The following is a 19,726-nucleotide window of genomic DNA, read 5'->3' on the forward strand; positions in this document are numbered from 1 at the left end:
CCCCAGGGTAATCTGTGCCTCTAGCTCCCCTGTCCTCACAAGGCATTACACCAGCTACCTCAAAACTACATTGTCTATCTTTACTACTGTTCATCTTGTTTTTGCCATTTTACTGCTACTATATATTTTTTTCCCTGATTTACTGATCGCTCAAGTTATCTTGCACAAGACCTGCTGTGCTCTGTAAAGCGCCATGTATTTATGTGTACCGTCGCTGCCTCAAAAAGTGTGTCTGCATCTTTCTCCAATGTCCCTGTATACCTTGTCGCTTACTGTCATCAGGTGGTTATATTTCACTCCAAAGGTATCTTACGTAGTTGCTGCTTTTGCAATTCTTGTATACGTAGTAATGTCTCTATGTAAGTATATATATTTACTCCAAATGTATCTCAGGCATTTGTTGCTTGTGCTAACTTTGTGAAGCACTCTGATGCCCTTGGCTTGTGCTATATAAAACATAAATAAATTAAATAAATAGAAAAAATAAAGATACATACCCACACCTATTGGCAATAACTTTTTCATGGCACACAACCAATTGTGCCAACTGAGATGCACTGTGGCAAGTATATTTAACACAGAACAGTAGGTGTGATAAGTCTGTCTACCAGTGGTAGTTCTAAATAAAACATTTAACTTCATCAGTGCCTCCTAGAAGCATTTCAATGCAAAGAAATTCAATGGAAGGCAAGTTACTTGGTCCAAACACTATTGCTGTGTGGTGAGGTATTCTGAGCTGTGTATGTGCATGTGGGAGCATGAAGAAATGAGAGAGTAAAATAGAAGGGACAGTCTAATGTGCGCGGAATCTTTATTGAGTACAAATGAAATACTTTCTGGTTCTGGTATTGCTGTGTAATAAACAGATGGATAGTACAGTTTGGAATGTCATTCCTTTTGTTACACATCATATTATCAAGCTCCATGCACATTTGCACATTTTATACACTCGTAGGCAAGTTGCAGGGTAAGATGAATAGATAGGACAGAGGAACTACAACAAATACAGTTTACTAGTTATAGCACTGTGAATTTAATCTTGAACAGGAGTTGATAAGTATATTCTTTGTTGTGCCCCAATTATGATTGATTGTTGTAATGTTTTCTAGGGAAGTATTTGTTTCCAGATCTCTCCTTTCGTCCACTTAGATGTGTTTTATTTAATGCATTAATTTGTTGAGGCTTCTAAAATTGTTCATAACTAACTGTTGACATTCCAGCCACTTCATTCTATCTGACTGTTGACTGTGCAGTCAGAGAGTTTTTATATATCCGAGTTTATGAATACTCTTTGTTTCTTTTAATGCACTGTCTGTCGAAGAGGTCTCCGATTTTCATTAGTACTATATTTTGTACTATAATGTGATAGGTGAATTAAGTTTTTTTTTTTATTAAGACTTAACTCATCCCCCTGAATATAGTACAATATATGGTACAAATTATAGCTTGCTGTACATATTTTTTTTTAACTCTATTCGGCTGGTGTAGAATATGATTTTTTAAACATCTATTCGAATGGTGTAGAATATGATTTCTTGTATTTTGATGATTGTATTTTTTAATCACAATCATCAAAAAACGAGAAATCATATCGTACTAGATCTTAGTTAATTTTTTTTCTTTTGTTTTATAAGTCCTGCAAGCTATGCTTTGCCTTTCACATAACCCCTAAATACTCTTAATATCCCCCTTCTGGCCTGTGTTCTCCTATACTCCTCTATGAGAAAAGATCTTATTAACCTGATCAAAAAGCCTTGAAAGGAAAAGCAGATCCCCTTGACTCACCAATTGTTCGGCTCTTTATTTTCCCTGTTCCAGCACTCACTGCATTCAAGGAAAACTGCGGTGAACAGCTTGTACGGGGCAGTGTCTGAAGAAAAGTATTATCCAAGATGGCATTCCTTAATATCTCACGTCAACACGAGCAACTCAAGTTCCATGTACACTTCGTCCCTCATTTGTAGTAGATGATTCACATTGCACATATGTCGATAGTTAGACCATAGCGAAACAAAGGTTTGCGTCTTTGGGTTTCAACATGCATATGTCAGGATTTCTTTTTAAGTGACTGTCACCTTTTTTTGGATTTAAAAGGGCATTTTCTGCGTGCTGTTAATTTATCAACACATTTATATTCAGACCGTGTCATAGCAGCCTGAAGTGTCTTAGGGCAGGAACATTCAGACAAACCTTTTTCCAGTCCATTACAATGACCCCCGGAATTTAAAGTAGAAACTTCCTAGCTTCTAGAAAAAATATGAAATGTGCTTTGAAATAAAAGAAGAGTCAGAAATATATGTAAAGATATTTTATTAGAACTGTTGAGAAATATACAGATCAAAGTAGTTATATACACAATTAGTTTGTCTTCGTGTGATCACCCATGCATCTACTTTAGTACTGCTACACTAGATATTATTTACACTTAAATATTTTAAGACGAAAGACTTACTAGATCTGAAGTGTAAACAGCAAAACACTTGTGGTATATTATTAGGAACATGTGTCCACAACTTGATGTTCATGTAGCCTTTTTTGGCTTTAGTTACTTGAATCCCTTGCCATGCTTTGAAACGAGGATCGCAAGAGGATGGCCTTAGAGAGAGAAGACCTCAACAATATTCTAAGAATTATTTAAACTACACCACATCTGTTTTAGACATTATTTCAACAATGTCTATATGCTAACAAGGATGCGTTTTGTGTTCCTCACTGCTGTCAAGAAAGGTATTCACTTAGTGAAAGAAACAACTCCAAGACAAATTTCTACCTGCAATGATGTGGGTGCCTTCAACATCTTCAACATCTTAATCAGAGATCACAGAGCGGAGAAATAGACTTAACATACGCAAGACACAAACAATGTTGAACCTCAATCAAGGGTAGGTCCAGTGTAATAAACAACTGCCACGTAATCAAGCTCTCCAAGTATGAAGAAAGGACAATTTAGGAGTAGAATATTTTAAATAATTCTGTACTGAATTACAGTACAGTACATCCCGACACGTTTCACCAGCTCAACATTCATGTTGTTATTTACGTAGATTGCCCGATCATAGTTGTTGATTTTTCACAATGTATTTAATGGCTTCCATCCCTACATGAGACTTTAATACTATCACATAGGAATAAAAAGCCATAAAACACGGGAGTGAATGTCCCTCTATCAGGTGCAAGGCTTTATTTTTCTTCTCATGATTTCCTCTCCGATTAAAAACCAACCATTAACGTCATGCCATATTACTGAACATTGTAATCCATATTTCACTGACACACAACACAAGACAGATACATGACAAATGAACGGAAAGGCACACCTCAAAGATATATTTCCATATATAACAGGAACAAAATGTACTACAATTTAACCCACTGAAGATAACAAAACACTACAGAGACTGCACAGGCAAGATACAGCACTAAAGCATGCATCTGAAAACACAGACAGACAGGGGAGACTAAAACCAGCACTACATGGACTGCAACTGTGTTAATTAGCTTCAACATATAGTTAAGCTGTTGCAGCTTAATCAGAGGCAGTCACGGACACACAAAAGAGCAAGCAGAAAACTATAAGGACCCTGTAGGGAAAACTGTTCACACAGAAAGTAAAGCAACACAACCCTGTGATGAAAATTCGAACCATGCTTAGGACAGGCTGCTTGTCTACTGAACAAAGACTACTCACCAAGAAACAAACAGCAGCAGACAAAATAGCTAAAAGGCCAACCTATGCTTGTGGTCTACTAGATCTTAATCATGCAATGTGTGCTGATAATCCTGGGCCACAATGCTATCAATCTTATATTTACCAATAGGAAAGACATCAGGAGTCGGTGATAAAACAACATTACTTGAACTGTTCTTTAAATAAAACGTACAGTCATTGGTTTTCTTGATACATTTGATATAAAACAATGCTTCAAAATGATGATACATGCTATGCTTCAAGTCGAACTCTAAAGTTTAAAAAAAGATCACTATCTTGCAATAAAATGCAAAAAGATGAAACCCTGGTGCATTTGATAGGTTAGACAGCATTCCAAAGTTGTAGAGTCCTTTTTGGATTTGAAGATGGTTGCAAACACATCACTAGAGAGGTCAATCCAATTAATTTATGTTCCTTTCATAACTAAAATCATTGATTCCAGGTAAGTTCATCAATGAAGTGTAGAAGAATCAAGAGGCAGTCCGATAGTCACTGCCCTCTTCATGCAGTACTGCCTCTATGCTAAACTACAGAATATGATCTTATTTTGAACCTGGCTTTTACTGTAAGACAGTGTTTGGTTGGAGCATCCATAACTTGACAACTGCATAAAATGGTAAAGAACATGAATTAATATTGCATGACATTTAAGAAAAAGCATCATGCTAAAAATCCAGATTCACTGTGTTTTTAATGCTATTTTGCATGAATGCACTCTGATGTGTGATTAGCTTGTAATGAGTTATTGAATATATTATAGGTACCCATTACAGAAGAACAGAGGAGAACATTTAATACCCTCTTTCTTCAACCTAACTTTTCTGTTTTTGTCTGAGATAAATTCCTCATTGGCAAACTAGATGAACTTTTTATGTGTCTCTGGGTATGACCTGGTGACAATATCTAGCAAAAATACGAATTATCTGCATTCTCTGGTAAATACGATGGTTCGCTAAATGCCCAATTAATTTTTTTATCTTTTGGATTGGGGTTATTGTAGGAATGATAGTGTACCATTTCCATTACTGACATGGACGACTGCCTCCGTCAGGGCAGTACAATACTACATTGTATTTTAAGCCCTACAGATGAATGAAAATCCGAGCAAGGCATTATAGCCTCCTCTTTAAATATTTATAGAGGAAGTCAGTTCCCTAAAGGCCTGTGCAGTTTTATTTTTACATCCACATATTTCCAGGTCTCTTTGCATGATCACTGTAGAGAAGGTGAGATACCGTTTTATCTGCTTTGTCTAAAGAATACAGCAATCTCCATTGCCCTTTTATATGAACATGAAAGAAAGTTTGCTGTCTATTGCACGGACATATCTGGGTTGAATGTTATGTTATGTGGATTTGCAGAGCACATCTAATCACCCATAAGATCTATTCCTGCAGGTTACCACCCACATATGGAGTAGATTTACAAGTTTTCACAGAAAGCATAAAGGTTGCTCACATGACTACTGGGAATCTTTTCACCAAGTATACCACTGAAACTGTTATGTGAATTTCCTGTTGCATAAGCAAATATACAAGTCCATTTGCCTACACGAACAATCACAGTTCATATCAAACGTATTCCCTGTGGAGAAATCTCTTGAAACACTCCCCACAAGGAAATAAATCGCATACTCCTGGCCTTTGATTGGAGTCCAGCCCTTGATATGAGTCAATCATTTGACTATATCAAGGATGGGAACTAGTGTGTCACAATCAAGTACATTAATGCATGTGCACAAACTTTTATGGCATTCACATCCTGGAAGATTTACTCACATGAAAATCATTATGTACATAAATGTTTTCTAAATGTAAAATAACTGCTTTGACTGTTAAAGGTGGTTTTATAATCATACAAATTATATTTGAATGGGTAAGCAGGGCTTAAATATTCAAATTACTTTGTGACCTAGGCCCATCAAATAGCAGCTCTTCATCTAGCTATAAAGTAGGAAAAGGTCACTCTATACTACAAGGTCTAGCTCACTTTCCCCCTCGTTTCAAGTATTTGAAATGTGAAAATAGAAAAAAAAACAGCTGCCTATGGATGCCCACACTAACTCACACAGCTTGATAATGAAAACATGTGCCCTGCTTAATAGGGGCCAGACCTTTTGAACAAAATGTTCAAACGTATTTAAAAAATCTGAAAACTGGCGTGCTGCAAACCCTCTTGAGATAATCCCAAGGATATCCAAAAAATCAGATTGATCAATAATATCCACAGGTCACCCTTAAACATTAATGAAGAGGCAACAATGTTTCCTGGTTACTTAAAAAAAGGTTTGCTAGGCCTACGTACAAGTACATTCCTTTATTATTTTACAACTCTGGTACCATATCTGATTAATTTTAAAATACACATACCTGTACACTGGATTAAGCTCAAAGCGGACTACATGCGAAAAACCACTTTTTATTTTTTAGTAGTTAGTTTGGTCTGTATTGACAAGAGTAGCAATTAAGAAATAAATAACACTATACACAAATGAACTTTCCATGCACTAGTATGCACATTTTTTTTTAAGTTACTGAAGAACCATTTGTTTACTTTCATTTTTGTGGAGTGGCGATTTTTTTCGGAGTGCATCTAATTAGGTCTATATTTTTGCACTATGCCCTGTTCACTTCGTTTATTACTCCTGGATGCTATCTGCCCAATGAAAATGAACATGTGTCCACCCCGCCCACTATTCCCAAATGTTGCTCCTTATAATATTGAAAAGAAATCAAATAAAACTCAAGAGTGAGATAATGAAAAGGCTTTAGAGATGATAGCGCATGCACTGCAGTCTAGGCCCCTAGAAAATAGTGTAACAACACACCCACCTTACTCACCCGGTAAGTATCACACATAGCCCCATTCTTGGCAAGGTGTTCTACTGTGATGACAAATATGAGTAACAACCTTCAATACACCTTTTAAGAGGCTAAAGGTGGAAAACAAAAAATGGAGAGATAAGGAGAATGTTAATTAGATTATTGTATACTACTTTTTCATCAAATACTAGAAAGAAAGGATTGAAGAAGAATTGATTAAGGACAATGAAAACACTTGTTTTGGTAAATGATTTTGTGAATGGCTCTTCAGACAATACGACAAATAGTGTTGCCAATTAGCTCAATTTTGTTGGTCATGAGATTTCTTTTGGCAAGCAAATCTTTTTCTGCGATACGTAGTCATATGTTACTCCCATTGAACCAATTACAACGACACTCAGTTAGAAATTATTTAAGAAAGATTAAGAGGCTTATTACGAGTATGTGGCGGTAGAGGTCTTTTGACCACCCTTCTTGGACCAGTGCGGTGACGCCGCCCTAGGAACCACTGCAACCGCCAGGGATCAGAGATCCCTGGTGGTGGCGCGGTGTTCTTGAGGCGCAATATGCTTGGCCGGGCCGCTGCAGCCCCGCCAAGCATATTACGAGTTTCCTCATGCCACACTTTTCATTGTGGTGGGACCACCCTGAAAAGTGTGGTGGTGAGGAAACAAAAGGGATCCCCTGGTGCCTCAATCCATATGGATGCACACTGGGGGCTATACATGCACACCAGTACCTGCACAGCATGTACTGCCTTTGACATTCTCGTTACAGTGGGCACCGTCCTGGGAATGCCAAAGAACCGCCCCACAGACCAGTAGAAAACTCCTGATCGGGGGTCAGTTCTTACATGAGGTCAGTGGTGCAGGAGCGAGACCACTCCGCACTACCAAACTCATAATAGGTCCATAAGCCAGGGCTGGGAACATGGTGTCCTTAAGGCATGCAGCTAAATAGACATCTTAGTGACAAAGGAGATATATTTTCAATTGTCATGCATTTGGGCGAAGCACAAGTTACTACTTTTGTAACAATATATCTGTAAGAGACATTAGTTAGTGATAGATTCCTTACCTTAGAATATCCCCAGGCGACAGACTGGATCCGGAAAGTTTTGCTTAGCAGTACCCTACGCGTCAGTAGGTGGCGTCCTGCGTCTCCGTGTGCGTCGCTGGCGTCGTATGCACCGAGATGACATCACGGAGACCACTTAGGCTCCACCCATGCGCGCTGACGTCAGTTCTGTACACAACCTTCCGCGCCAGGAACGCAGAGCCATGCAAGACACTGACCACCGGTGCATTGAAACTAGGGCTCTGAAAGGGATGACCTTAACCCTAGTAATCAGTTCGCAGAATGGGGAGTATGGGTGGGTCGGTAAGGAATCTATCACTAACTAATGTCTCTTACAGATATATTGTTACACAAGTAGTAACTTGTGCATCTGAAAGAGACACATTAGTGATAGATTCCTTACCTTAGAATAGGTACCCCAGCAATACCAGCCAAGGTGGTGGGTCTGCGAACAAAATTACACCAGGAAGTCACAGAGAACAGAACGGCCAAAGAAGCCGTCACTCTGGACTTGACTGTCAAGGCAGTAATGCTTTGTAAACATGTGCAGCGAGGCCCACGTAGCGGTCTGACGATTGTCCCGCAAGGGAACGCCGCGTCCCAAGGCAATAGTGGCTGTAATTGCCCTGGTTGAATGGGCACGGAGCCCCACAGGAGGCTCCTTCTTGGCCAAGGAGTAACATACTTTGATGCACAGAACGACCCATCGCGAAATGGTCCGTTTGTGCTGACCTTTTTTAGCGCCCACATAGCCAACAAAGAGCTGATCGTCCACCCGGAACTGTTGTGTACGCTGCAGATAGAATGAGAGTGCACATTTTGGGCCCAGACGGTAGAGCATCTCCTCTTCTCTGGAAAAATGCGGAGGCGGAAAGTAGGTGGGCAAAGTGATGGTCTGCCCGATGTGGAAGGGCGTGACAACCTTTGGCAAGAAAGAAGGACGGGTCCTTAGAAAGACCTAGTCCGAATGAACTGAAAGGAAAGGAGGTTTGGAGGAAAGATCCTGGAGCTCACTCACTCTTCTGGCAGAGGTGATAGCTACCAAGAATGCCGTCTTTAAGGTGAGAAGACGTAAGGGACAGCTTTGAAGAGGGGCTCAAAAGGAGCGCACATTAAGTAAGTCAAGACAAGATTCAAGTACCACTGAGGCATTATGAAAGGCACGGGAAGGAACGTGTGTGTAATGCCTGAGGAAACGGTTAACAACTGGGAACTTAAAAAGAGAAGGCTGATCAGGAAGCCTTAGAAAGGCAGAGATGACAGAAAGATAACCTTTGATAGTGCCCAGAGCAGAGCCCTGCTGGGCCAAGGATAGAAGGAACCGAAGAACCTCAGAAAGAGGAGCAGAAAGGGGATTCACAGCCTTCGCTGTGCACCATGCCACAAATGTGTTCAACATGCAGGCATATACCGTTTTAGTGGAGTGACGCCTGGCTGCCAGAATGACATTACAGACTGCGGGAGGAAGGTCGAAAGCAGTCAACTGTCGCCGCTCAATTGCCATGCACGGAGGTGGAGGCTGGGCAGGTTCGGGTAAAGGACCGTCCCCTGCTGCTGAAACAGAAGATCCTCCCGAAGAGGCAGACGGATCGGGGGATCAATGCTCGGGATACCATACCCTTCGAGCCCAGTGTGGAGCCACAAGAATGACTTGGGCCCGGTCACGCCTGTTCTTCTTCAGCACTCTGGGCAGAAGTGGTATAGGCGGAAAGGCGTACAACAGACCGCAGCTCCACTCGAGACGAAAAGTGTCTCAGAGCGAGTGCCGCTTTTGGAAATTCCAACGAGCAGAACTGATGACATTGCACGTTCTCTTCGGTGGCAAATAGGTCTAACCAGGGCTTGTCCCACTGCAGAAAGAGACCTCGCACCAAGTCCGAGTTCAGGGCTGAGTTTGTCCGCCCTGGTGTTCAGAGAACCTGCCAGGTGTTGACCATCAAGGTAATGCCTTGATATTCCAGCCATGTCCAGAGGCGCAGAGCCTCCTGACATAGGGTCCACGACCCCACCCCGCCCTGTTTGTTGCAATACCACATGGCGGTGGTGTTGTCCGTTAACGCCTGCACCACACTTCCCCGCACAGAGGGAGGAATGCCTTCAGTGCAAGACGGATCGCCCGCAGCTCCAGAAGGTTGATATGGAGCCGGGACTCCACCGGAGACCAGAGGCCTCTTATCTCCGCCTCTCCCAAGTGTCCTCCCCATCCCAGGAGGGACGCATCCGTCACAACTGTGTGCTCCGGTTGGGGAAGGGAGAGGGATCTGCCATTGACCCAATCGCGACTTGTGAGCCACCACTGCAAGTGTCGTGCAGTGCTCTCCGAGATCTGGACATGATTGGACAGGTTGCCCCGATGCTGCGCCCACTGAAACTTCAGGTCTCACTGCAGAGCCCGCATATGCAATCTGGCATGTTGCACTAGCAGGATGCAGGAGGCCATCAGGTCCAGGAGCCGGAGGGTCATCCTGACTGAAACCCGGGAAAGAGGCTGAAAGATCGGACTCATAGCCTGAATATCCCAGACTCGCTGCTCGTGAAGATAAACCCGAAACCGCATCAAATCCAGAACCGCTCCGTTGAAGGGGAGCTTCTGAGAGGGACTTCGGCACGTTGATGGAGAACCCCAGCAAATGCAGGTCAGCTGTAGTCTGAAGGTGGGTGACGACTGCCTGCGGTGAGCCTGCCTTCAACAACCAGTCGTCAAGGTAAGGGAAGACTGACACCTCTAACCTGCGCAGATGAGCTGCGACCACAGCCATCACTTTCGTGAACACCCATGGGGCACTGGTAAGGCCGAAGGGGAGTACGGTAAACTGAAAATGCTCCTGGCCTACTGAGAACTGTAGGTAACGCCGTTGGGCCGGCAGGGCAGGGATGTGAAAATATGCGTCCTGCAAGTCCAACGCTGCTATCCAGTCTCCAGGGTCGAGGGCAGCCAAGACCTGAGCCAGAGTCAGCATCTTGACCTTCTCCTTCGGGAGGAAGCGATTGACATTCCGGAGGTCCAAGATAGGACGCAGACCCCCTTCGTCCTTCTTGGGGACCAAAAAATAGTGGGAATAACAACCACTTCCTACTTCTGGCCCAGGAAGGCACTTGATGGCCCCCTTGACCAAGAGGACCTTGACTTCCTGTTGGAGAAGAACTAAAGGATCCCCCGACATGTGGTGGCACCGAGGCGGTATGGCTGGAGGGAAGGACTGAAAGGGAAGGAAGTAAACCTTGCGGACTAGCTGCAGCACCCACTTGTCCGACGTGATATTGTGCCAGTGGGGGAGGTGGTGGCGGATCCAGCCACCCACCGGCGTGGAGTGCTCCACGCAGCTCGGACTAGGAAGGTTTGGAGGTAGGATCTGCGGGGGTAGAGACGACTGACCTGCACGCTGATTCCCAGACCCGCCCTTGCGGAAAGCATGGCCAAGGCCACGCTGAGGCTGGTTCTGCACAGGCATGTTGAAGGAATGTGCCTGAGTGCCTCTGCCCTGGCGACAAAAAGAACGAAAACCAGGAGTGGCCGGATTCTTTTCAGAAAGACCCAAGGACTTGGCCGTGGCCCGCAAGTACTTAAAACGCTCCAACGCACGGTCAGCCTTAACGCCAAACAGGCGGGTGCCATCAAAGGGCATATCCATGAGCGATCTCTGGACATCGGGCGAGAACCCAGTCGAACGCAACCAGGCGTGGCGTCGCAACGCCACTGTTGTAGAAATCGCCCTGCCCAACGAGTCTGCGATGTTCAAACCACACCGAATGGTGAACTTAGCTGCATCCTTGCCTTCAGCAATCACCTGAGAAAGGACAGCCTGGACCTCCTCAGGGCACTGAGGCAACACTTGAGCAACGAAATCTCACACTGCGTGGGAGTAGCGGCCCAACAAGCAGGCGGTGTACACTGACCGCAGCCCCAAGCTGGCGGAAGAGAACAACCGATTACCAAACTGTTCCAGTTTCTTAGAGTCCTTATCTGGGGGAGCCGTAGGAAAGGCACTCTGCGACGTCGAGGCCTGGATAACCAGACTCTCAGGCGTGGGATGGGTGGTCAGAAAGACCAGATCGCTAGGTGCAGGGTGGTGGCGTCGCGGCGACATTTTTATTCACCGGGGCCCCCATGGCTGGCCACGACCAAGTGCCCAATAGGACTTCGGTGAGGACGTCACTGAAGGGAAGCAAAGGCTCCGATGAAGTAGACGCTGACTGGAGCACCTCGTGAGGAGGTTAGTTTTGAGGGCCACCTTGGGGAGGTTGAGGGCCTCAGCAGCTCGTCGGAGCACTATTGTGTAGGAAGCGCCCTCCTCCATCGTTGGCAGGGGAGAGGCAAACCCCGGGTCAAAATACATCGAGATCGCCAGCGTCTTCCAGATCGTCCACAAAATCCTCTTCGGAGTCACACTGCCGGGCAAGAGGGCCCTCGTTTCCTTCCCAGTCCTCCTCTGCCTCCGGCGCCGATCACGGCGGCAGAGCCGGAGAAGAAACAAACGGCGTCGGAAACGGCGCCACCTCCCAATGTGGATCCCAGGTCAGAACAAAATAGTCCGGGAACTGGGTAAAGGGTGGGATAAACGGCACTTAGTGCGTAGCGGAGGGTGGAGCCGGCAACACTGCACCTCGTGGCGCAGGGGCCAGAGCCAACAGAGTGAGATCCTGTGGCGCGGGGCTGGAGCCGGTGGTGCAGCTGATGGGCCAACAGGATTTGGACACGGGACGCGAAGGCGCGCCGGCGCGACGCCGAGCTCTGAAAAGGCGGTCCAAAGTAGCAAGAAACTTTTGCACCTGTTCGGGAGTCGCCGACGGACCCTGGTAGGGCGGGTAGACCGTGGGACTCCCAGGTTCCAGAGGAGCTTCAGGGGCAGAGCCCCTGTCCCCCTCGTCCGCCTCCGAGGAGCGACGGGGGGACGTCGGAGAGTGAACATGCTTTTTCAACTTCTTTTTATGACGTCGCTTACCTGAATCAGAGGACGAAGTCTTGGAGCCTGAGGAGCGACGGTTCCATTCCCGCAAGCGGTACCGGGACGGCCCCTAGACCTGGAGCGGCGGTAAGAGGAATGCTGGGCCTCCAGCAATTTTCGGTGCCACTCCCGCAAGGCCTTCGGGGCCATGGCTCGACAGTCCTGGGAGTCGTGATCAGTCTCCAGGCAGTAGAGGCAAACATCGTGGGGGTCCGCTACCGACATATTACAGCGGCAGGCCCCACAAGACTTAAAGCTAGGCATTCCTACGTGCACCAGGAGAAAAAAGGGGGAGATAAAAAGTCTCAAAATAGTGGTCAAAAAGTGACTAAAGCACTTGGTCAATCCGGAACTGCGCTTGCTGGCGCAGAAAATGAAAGAACTGACGTCAGCGCGCATGGGTGGCGCCTAAGTAGTCTCAGTGATGTCATCTCGGCGCATACGACACCAGCGACGGACGCGGAACCGCAGGACGCCACCTGCTGATGCGCAGGGGTACTGCTAAGCAAAACTTTCTGGATCCAGTCTGACGCCTGGGGATAGTCTAAGGTAAGGAATCTATCACTAACTTGTTTTTTTTCAGATCTGCATGTTTAGTCCAGGGAAACCGATATTAATAGCTGATGAAGATCACGACATACTCATCCATCATCACTGTCAACTCACTAACTATACAAGATAAGTTCTCTCACTCTTCTTCCGCTGTACTGCTTAGGATTCTTTGTGTATGTCCAAAACCACAGTACCATTTTATTGTGCACTTCCAGCACTTTTTAACGTATGCTGTCATGCTAGAAATTTTACTGAGCTATATGTATACAGCTTGTCTGTCAAATATGCTCTGAGTTTTTTGTTTTTTACATAAAGGCACAATTGTATCATACTGGGCTGGTCTTTCATTTTCTCAACAACCCATCCAGGGAAGGAAGATTGAAGCTGTTACTGTGGGTGGAGAGACAAAACCACTGCCTGTATTTGGCCCATAGGGGATTTAAGAGGATTTTGTGGAAATCAAAAAGGTTTGAATGCATTGTTCAGTACACATGAAACAGTTTGCAGACCATCCCTTGGACATACACTGGAGACCAATGCAGCCTGCAAAATGAACATGATATTAAGAGTGGAAATTTGATTAGATAAACTACAATTTCCTTTGTCCTTGGGCATGGACCTATGCCTATGGAAATAAGGCTGTGCCAAGACTAAAATTAAAATAATATTACATCCATGACACTAAGTTGGAACCAATTTCTTTTTATGGAGACACTGGCCCTCTACAAATATCTAACAAAAAACATTTTTTCTGAAATGGCCAAGTTTAAAGACATATTAGCTATAACATTTCGATGCAGGGGAAATGTTCTTAAAAGGTTTATCTACTATCTTCAGCCTCCTTTTTCAAGATATGGGTACTGAAATGTGGAAATCAGTGCTACAAAGCATCTTCATAACTACGCAGTAGTGTTAATAGTTTTACCTGCAATCAGTGCGTGCCTTGTCTTTCCTGTGGAGCGTTAACACAAAAAATTGTACAGTGATGTTTGTGTAAGGCCATAAAATCACTAGCTAATAAGCCAACATCTGTATGTATAAAAGATACGGCAAAACCGAGTCAAAGTAGCAAGTATTTTAGTAAAATAGTTGGATGTATGTTTGTTGTCAGGAGTTGAAATGGCCGGGATTTGAAAACAAAGAAAACACCCACACAAGCACCCGTACCATCGCAAAAAAAACCAAAAAAAAAAAAAACCTTCAACATACGACTCACCATTGAAAAAGATTAATCGTGGGTGGTTATACATGAAGAGTAACTATTGGCGCATTAACCAATTCGTACATGAGAGGGGGAGATATTCACCTCATGCATCCATTTCTCAAACATCCCTCTGGCCTTTGATGTGACTACGCGCAGCACGAGCTCTATTTTTCAATTTTCTGCCGACTCCATCTGGGTGATTTCCATTTCACGATTAAAAAGTGAGTTTTGCGAACCCTTCGAAGCATTTCGTGAGGTGCGGCTGGACGCGGAGGGGGTCCTTTATTTTGGACAGAATTTCCAGGAGCTCGTCGTTGAAGAGGAAGAAAAACCTGGAAACGGCAAGAAAATGAACCCCACGGATATTTCTGTCAGCATATTTTACCGCAATACATATAGACCGCAAATGAAACGGGTTGTTTACCTTGGAAAGAAGAGCCTTTTCTTCTTCAAATAATCATTCAGTCCCTTTTGGATGTCATCCAAATGCGATTCTGCCTCCTTCAACTTATCCAGCATCTGGGGCTGTGAGATAACCCTCATGGCTTTGGTCTCCTTCACCGACTCCTTCATTATTAGCCTCCTGGTGGGAGAGATGGAACGCCTCGAATGTAACAACCAATACTTCACACAACAGGCTCTCGCGCTCTTAAATTGAAAATCTCCTTATTACAAAACAAGGGGTATTTTTTCTGCTACCTTAAGTAGGACTGCCACATTCATTACTTCTTACAAAAACGCAGCTGCGTTTTAAGCTACAGATAAATAGAACTGCGAGGCAGTAATTCGGCTCCGTCTGAACGCATTATTTTCCCAGACACTTTGGCGAAGAGCTTTTTATCCGACAGCGGAACGAAAAGCCCAAGCCCTTCTTTTTTATTATCTAATTGTGACGGGGCTTTGTTGGGTGCTGTTAGCCCACAAAGTCCGATTGATTTTCATCTTTTTTTTTTACTGTAATCCGCTCAATAAAAACAACGTCATTTTACTCCTCAGTCAATTAGCCCACCCATTATGTTGACTTCTAAAGAATCAGAAGATAAAAAACAGAAACAAGAAGTGAAAGAGATAATGCTATGATCTTGGGCGTATGACCTGTGGGTGACAAGTGTAATTTATTTCCCCCACCCCAAAAAATTATTTTTGAGCGGAGTGATGCAGGGTACAATATCCGCCCAGAATTTTTGAGGTGGCAACAGACGAATAATCAATAGCAGAATGAACAAGTCTGCGCATCCCTAGATATCTCCTTGAACAGCTGTAATTAGAGGAGCAAACTCAGTGGGGGCTGCAAGGCCTCTCTGTTTTTATTAATTATTCAATTGTGGTCATTGCCCTGTTAAGTCTCCCCTATAAATGGTCTGTCAGGACAGCAGAGTAAAGAAAGGCAGGAGAAGCAGTTTTATTTTACTGCTGGCTGACTTGAGAAATAAAAAGATTTTTAAGAGAGGCTCAGCACCCTAATTATCACTATTAATTATCAAAAATAAAGATGTCTCTGGGCCCCCTCCTATGTCTCAGAGTTTGTCACTTAGGTTACAACTCTTCAAGGAGAAAAATGCAAAGAGCAGCATCCTTTTGGGCAGGCATGTTATGCCGCTCCTCGTAATCTTCAGTGTCCGGCAGAAAATCAAACATTTAAATCTTATGACTACACATATACATGTGTGTATTTAATGTCACTGTGATGATGTATTCATTAAACTCTATACACTGATTGAATAACACCACAATATGCAATCCTGAATTCAAATTCTAGCTTCCTCACTTTTTCAACCATCCAGTTTGAAATCACACTTAAGTAATTAAATATAGAATCTATGCTTTATAGAAAACGTGACGTATGTGGTTAATATAAATAATCTTTCTTCACATTTAATATTGATAGAGGCTATATAAATATATAACATGACAAACTGACCCATTCTGAGTAACTTTTGGCAACGTCATTAGGGCATTCTTGGATGTTTCAAGTTTACAAAAATATTACTTTCAATAAATGCCACTGGAGAGCTTTACACACTGGAGTAGTGTGGCTCACTGGTTAGAGGCGGCAGGCCCGAGAGCAGAAGTCAGCCTGGGACCAGGGTTCAATTCCCGACGTGGCAGGGTCGTGGACCTTGGTCAGCGGACTCGATAATTCTCGCTTCGGTGCTTACTCTAATCAGGGGTTCCACTCGGCAACTCTGGGCATTAGCTTGCCTAATCTCCACAACGGCCCCACCAATTCCGGGGATGCCTGGCTCCACCTTGGGGACTCCCAGCAAGGGACCATCCCACAGGGAAAGCCAGGACGGGTTCCCCAGAGTTATACAGCGCCGGGACGCCCCGTTGCTGGGGCAGCTGTGCGCTTTACAAGTATACTACATTTACATTTACATTTACACACAGTTTAAGACCTCAAGGCTATTCTGGAGGGCAAGATGGGGGGGAACTCAAGGTTGACCTCAAACTAACTAGATAAGATCTCCAAGACACCACTCACAGAGTCACTCAACAGGAGAGCAGGATGTCGGATACCTAAGACACAGTCAAACCACACAAAGAACGCTAGGTGACTCTGCAACGTATTGTGGGGCAGGTGGAGACCCACGCTGAAGACATGGAAAGGAGGTCAAGAAGAAACAATTTCTGCGCCGTGGGCATCTGTGAAGGGGCAGAGGGCTCTACACCAATGAAATTCATGTGGGACTAGCTGACAACTTGGGTCCCCAAAGAGAAGGTGTTGAGCTAGTTCATTGTAGAGCAAGCACACAGAGCACTGATCGTGAAACCCCCTGTGGGTGACCCTTCTAGACTATTTATTGTGCAGGTCCTCAATTATGCTAATAACGACTCAACGAGTATATAAGGCTGGCCAAATTACATATTACCCCTCCCCAGTAATGTTTTAACAGACTATACCTAGAAAGTACAACAATGCCACTCATTTCAAGAGGCTAAGAAAAAACTAAGAGCCATGGAGCTAACCTATATGGCCCTATGTCCAACCTGATTGAAAGTAATCTTCCAGGTCAAAATATATGCTAGGAGGTCTCTTTTGCGATGTAATCATAATTTTAATTATACTGGGCTGGCCTTTCATTTTCTCAACAACCCATCCAGGGAAAGAAGATTGAAGTGGTTACTGTGGGTCAGGAGATAAAATCACTGGCTGTATTTGGTCCATAGGGGATATAAAAGGGTTGCATGGGAATCAAAAAGGTTGAAATGCGTTGTTCAGTACACATGAAACAGCTTGCAGGCTTTCCATTGGATATACACAGAAGACCAATGCAGGCTGAAAATGAACACGATATTAAGAGAATAAATATGATTACTTAAACTAGTTTGCAGAGGTGGTCTGGGACCAGACTGAGGAGCAAACTCCTAGACGCAACGCAGATTATTCACTTCAGAAATGTGTGGGGAGTTTAAAGGGGGTACAATAGTGCCCCCGACAAAATGGCACACTGTCCTGAGGAAACGAGCGAGGCAGAGAAAGCGGTGGGCCCACACCAACGGATGGGCCACCCACACTCTCCAGCACCAACGACCCCCTGTGAGCACCATAAGGTGCTCCATTGAAATACAATATGGGTTACAACAGTGAGTGATTTACCAGTGTTTATACTGCTTGGGGTTTCACTGATTTGCTGGTCAGGATCTTTCATTACCTTATTTCAGTTGGGAAAGGGTTTTTGTTTGGGTGGGGGATATGGGAAAAAGGGGTGACACACAACACAAGGAAGCCCTGATGGCTTCGGTCTCCAGCCGCACCATGACAGGTACTTCCAACTCACAAAGAATGGGGGTTTAGGGGTGGGAGATGGTTGTGTTGGGGTATTGTTTTTATTGCTCTTTCGGGTGCTGGCATGGAGTGCAGCTCTGAGTGGGACACATGTGATCCTCAGGCACACTTCGATCATGGCAGACCCTACTCCCCACAGGGCCCCTGAGCAAGGACATGTGGCCTTGAATAAACTTAGAGACCCGTCATGGAATGTCAGTGGGGTATTGGATAAAATCAAAAGAGGGGCGGTTCTCGGGCGGTTTCCAAGGCGGCATCAAGAACAGACGTCAGCATAGTGATACTCCAGAAAGTCACCTCCTGGGTAATAAATTCCCCTTCTTGTCCTGTCGTGCTATACCCAGATGTACCACTCAGGATTTCACTGTGGTTTTGGGGAGTGACCATCTTAATTAGGGGGAACATCCCTCTACCAGTTTCCAAGGTATAGCACAATGGATTGAGCCGCTACTAAGCTGGGTCAGGCACTCTCCACGACCAGCCCCTCTGCCGTGATTGACATCTATGCACCATCCCCCTCACCTCAGACTTTCTGGCTAATATGGAGGACCTTACACAGGAACTGCCGGACGTCCCATGGTTATTAGGTGGTGACTTTAATGGGATGTGCAAAATAGGCCTTGACCGCTCTTGGACCACTGCTGGAACTGGCCACAAGCCTACACTCAGTGCATCCTTTGAACACAACTGGAACTTGACATAGTTGTGGTGGGCACATCACCCTGGAGAGAGGGGATATACCGTCTACTCAGGAGCCCACGGCTCTTTTTCCTGGATAGACAACTTTTTCATCCATGGCCGTGAGAGCCATAGGGGCCTTGATGTTAGACTGTTAGCTCGGGGACTCTCGGATCACTCACCAGTGATGATGGAGCTTGCTTCGGGCCCCCAGAGAGCAGCGATGAGATGACACCTAGATCGCTGACCCCTTCAAAAAGAAGACTTTAGGGAGCTGTGCCAACACACCTGCCAGCCATTCCTTGCTGACAATTAGGGATCTGTGACTTCCCACATTACACTCTGGGAGGCTTGGAAGGCTACAGTTAGCAGGACATATAATTAGCTATTTAAAGGCTCAAAAGGACAGAGATCATCAGAATGTAAGGAACCTCAAAGAACGCATACTTGACTTAGAGGGCAAAAACATGACACCACCGCATGAATTACTCTTGTGAGACTTGCTACATACGCAGTCCTTGCTCCGACGGGAGCTTACACAGGAGGCATGGTTGGCCACCAGCAGTAGAGTCTACCAATAGGGTGATAAGGCCAGTAAGACGCTGCACAGGCGTGTACCCTTAGAGAGATGGGAACCCCAGAAGCTTACTCACTAACAGAAGGCAGATCCCATGCAGGCACCTTTGCAGCCTACTACTGATCGCTGTACAGTGCAGACCTCTTGAGCTCTTGTACAGACCTACCTCAATTAATATCAGATTTGCTGATGCCTCGCCTAACTCCTCAAGAGCGTGAAGCGCTGGAGGCAGACGTTACATGCGATGAGTTGCCTGCAGTTCTGGCTCGGCTGTATGCGGGTAAAGCGCTAGGTCCCAATGTCTTTCTGGTTGAGTTTTGGCGCCTGGTGTGGATTCAGACTGGCACGTTACTACTTGAGACCTTCCAGTA

General features: G+C 44.8%; 1 protein-coding gene across 5 annotated transcripts in view; it reads right to left on the minus strand.

Annotated features, from left to right (window-relative positions):
• Positions 1–19,726, minus strand: part of LOC144821103 (uncharacterized) — a 551,585-nt gene that overhangs the window by 2,199 nt on the left and 529,660 nt on the right. For 4 of the 5 annotated variants that reach the window (XR_013608229.1, XR_013608235.1, XR_013608217.1 and 1 more), the window contains 3 exons: positions 14,735–14,893; positions 14,413–14,642; positions 6,541–6,641 (listed from right to left, as the gene is read on the minus strand). The gene's annotated coding sequence lies outside the window, so the exon portion shown is untranslated. The remainder of the gene's footprint in view (positions 1–6,540; positions 6,642–14,412; positions 14,643–14,734; positions 14,894–19,726) is intronic. The other variant, XR_013608223.1, reaches the window with a different exon arrangement.

The sequence above is a fragment of the Lissotriton helveticus genome, chromosome 1_1, assembly GCF_964261635.1.
Source record: "Lissotriton helveticus chromosome 1_1, aLisHel1.1, whole genome shotgun sequence".
In the NCBI taxonomy this organism is placed as follows: domain Eukaryota; kingdom Metazoa; phylum Chordata; class Amphibia; order Caudata; family Salamandridae; genus Lissotriton; species Lissotriton helveticus.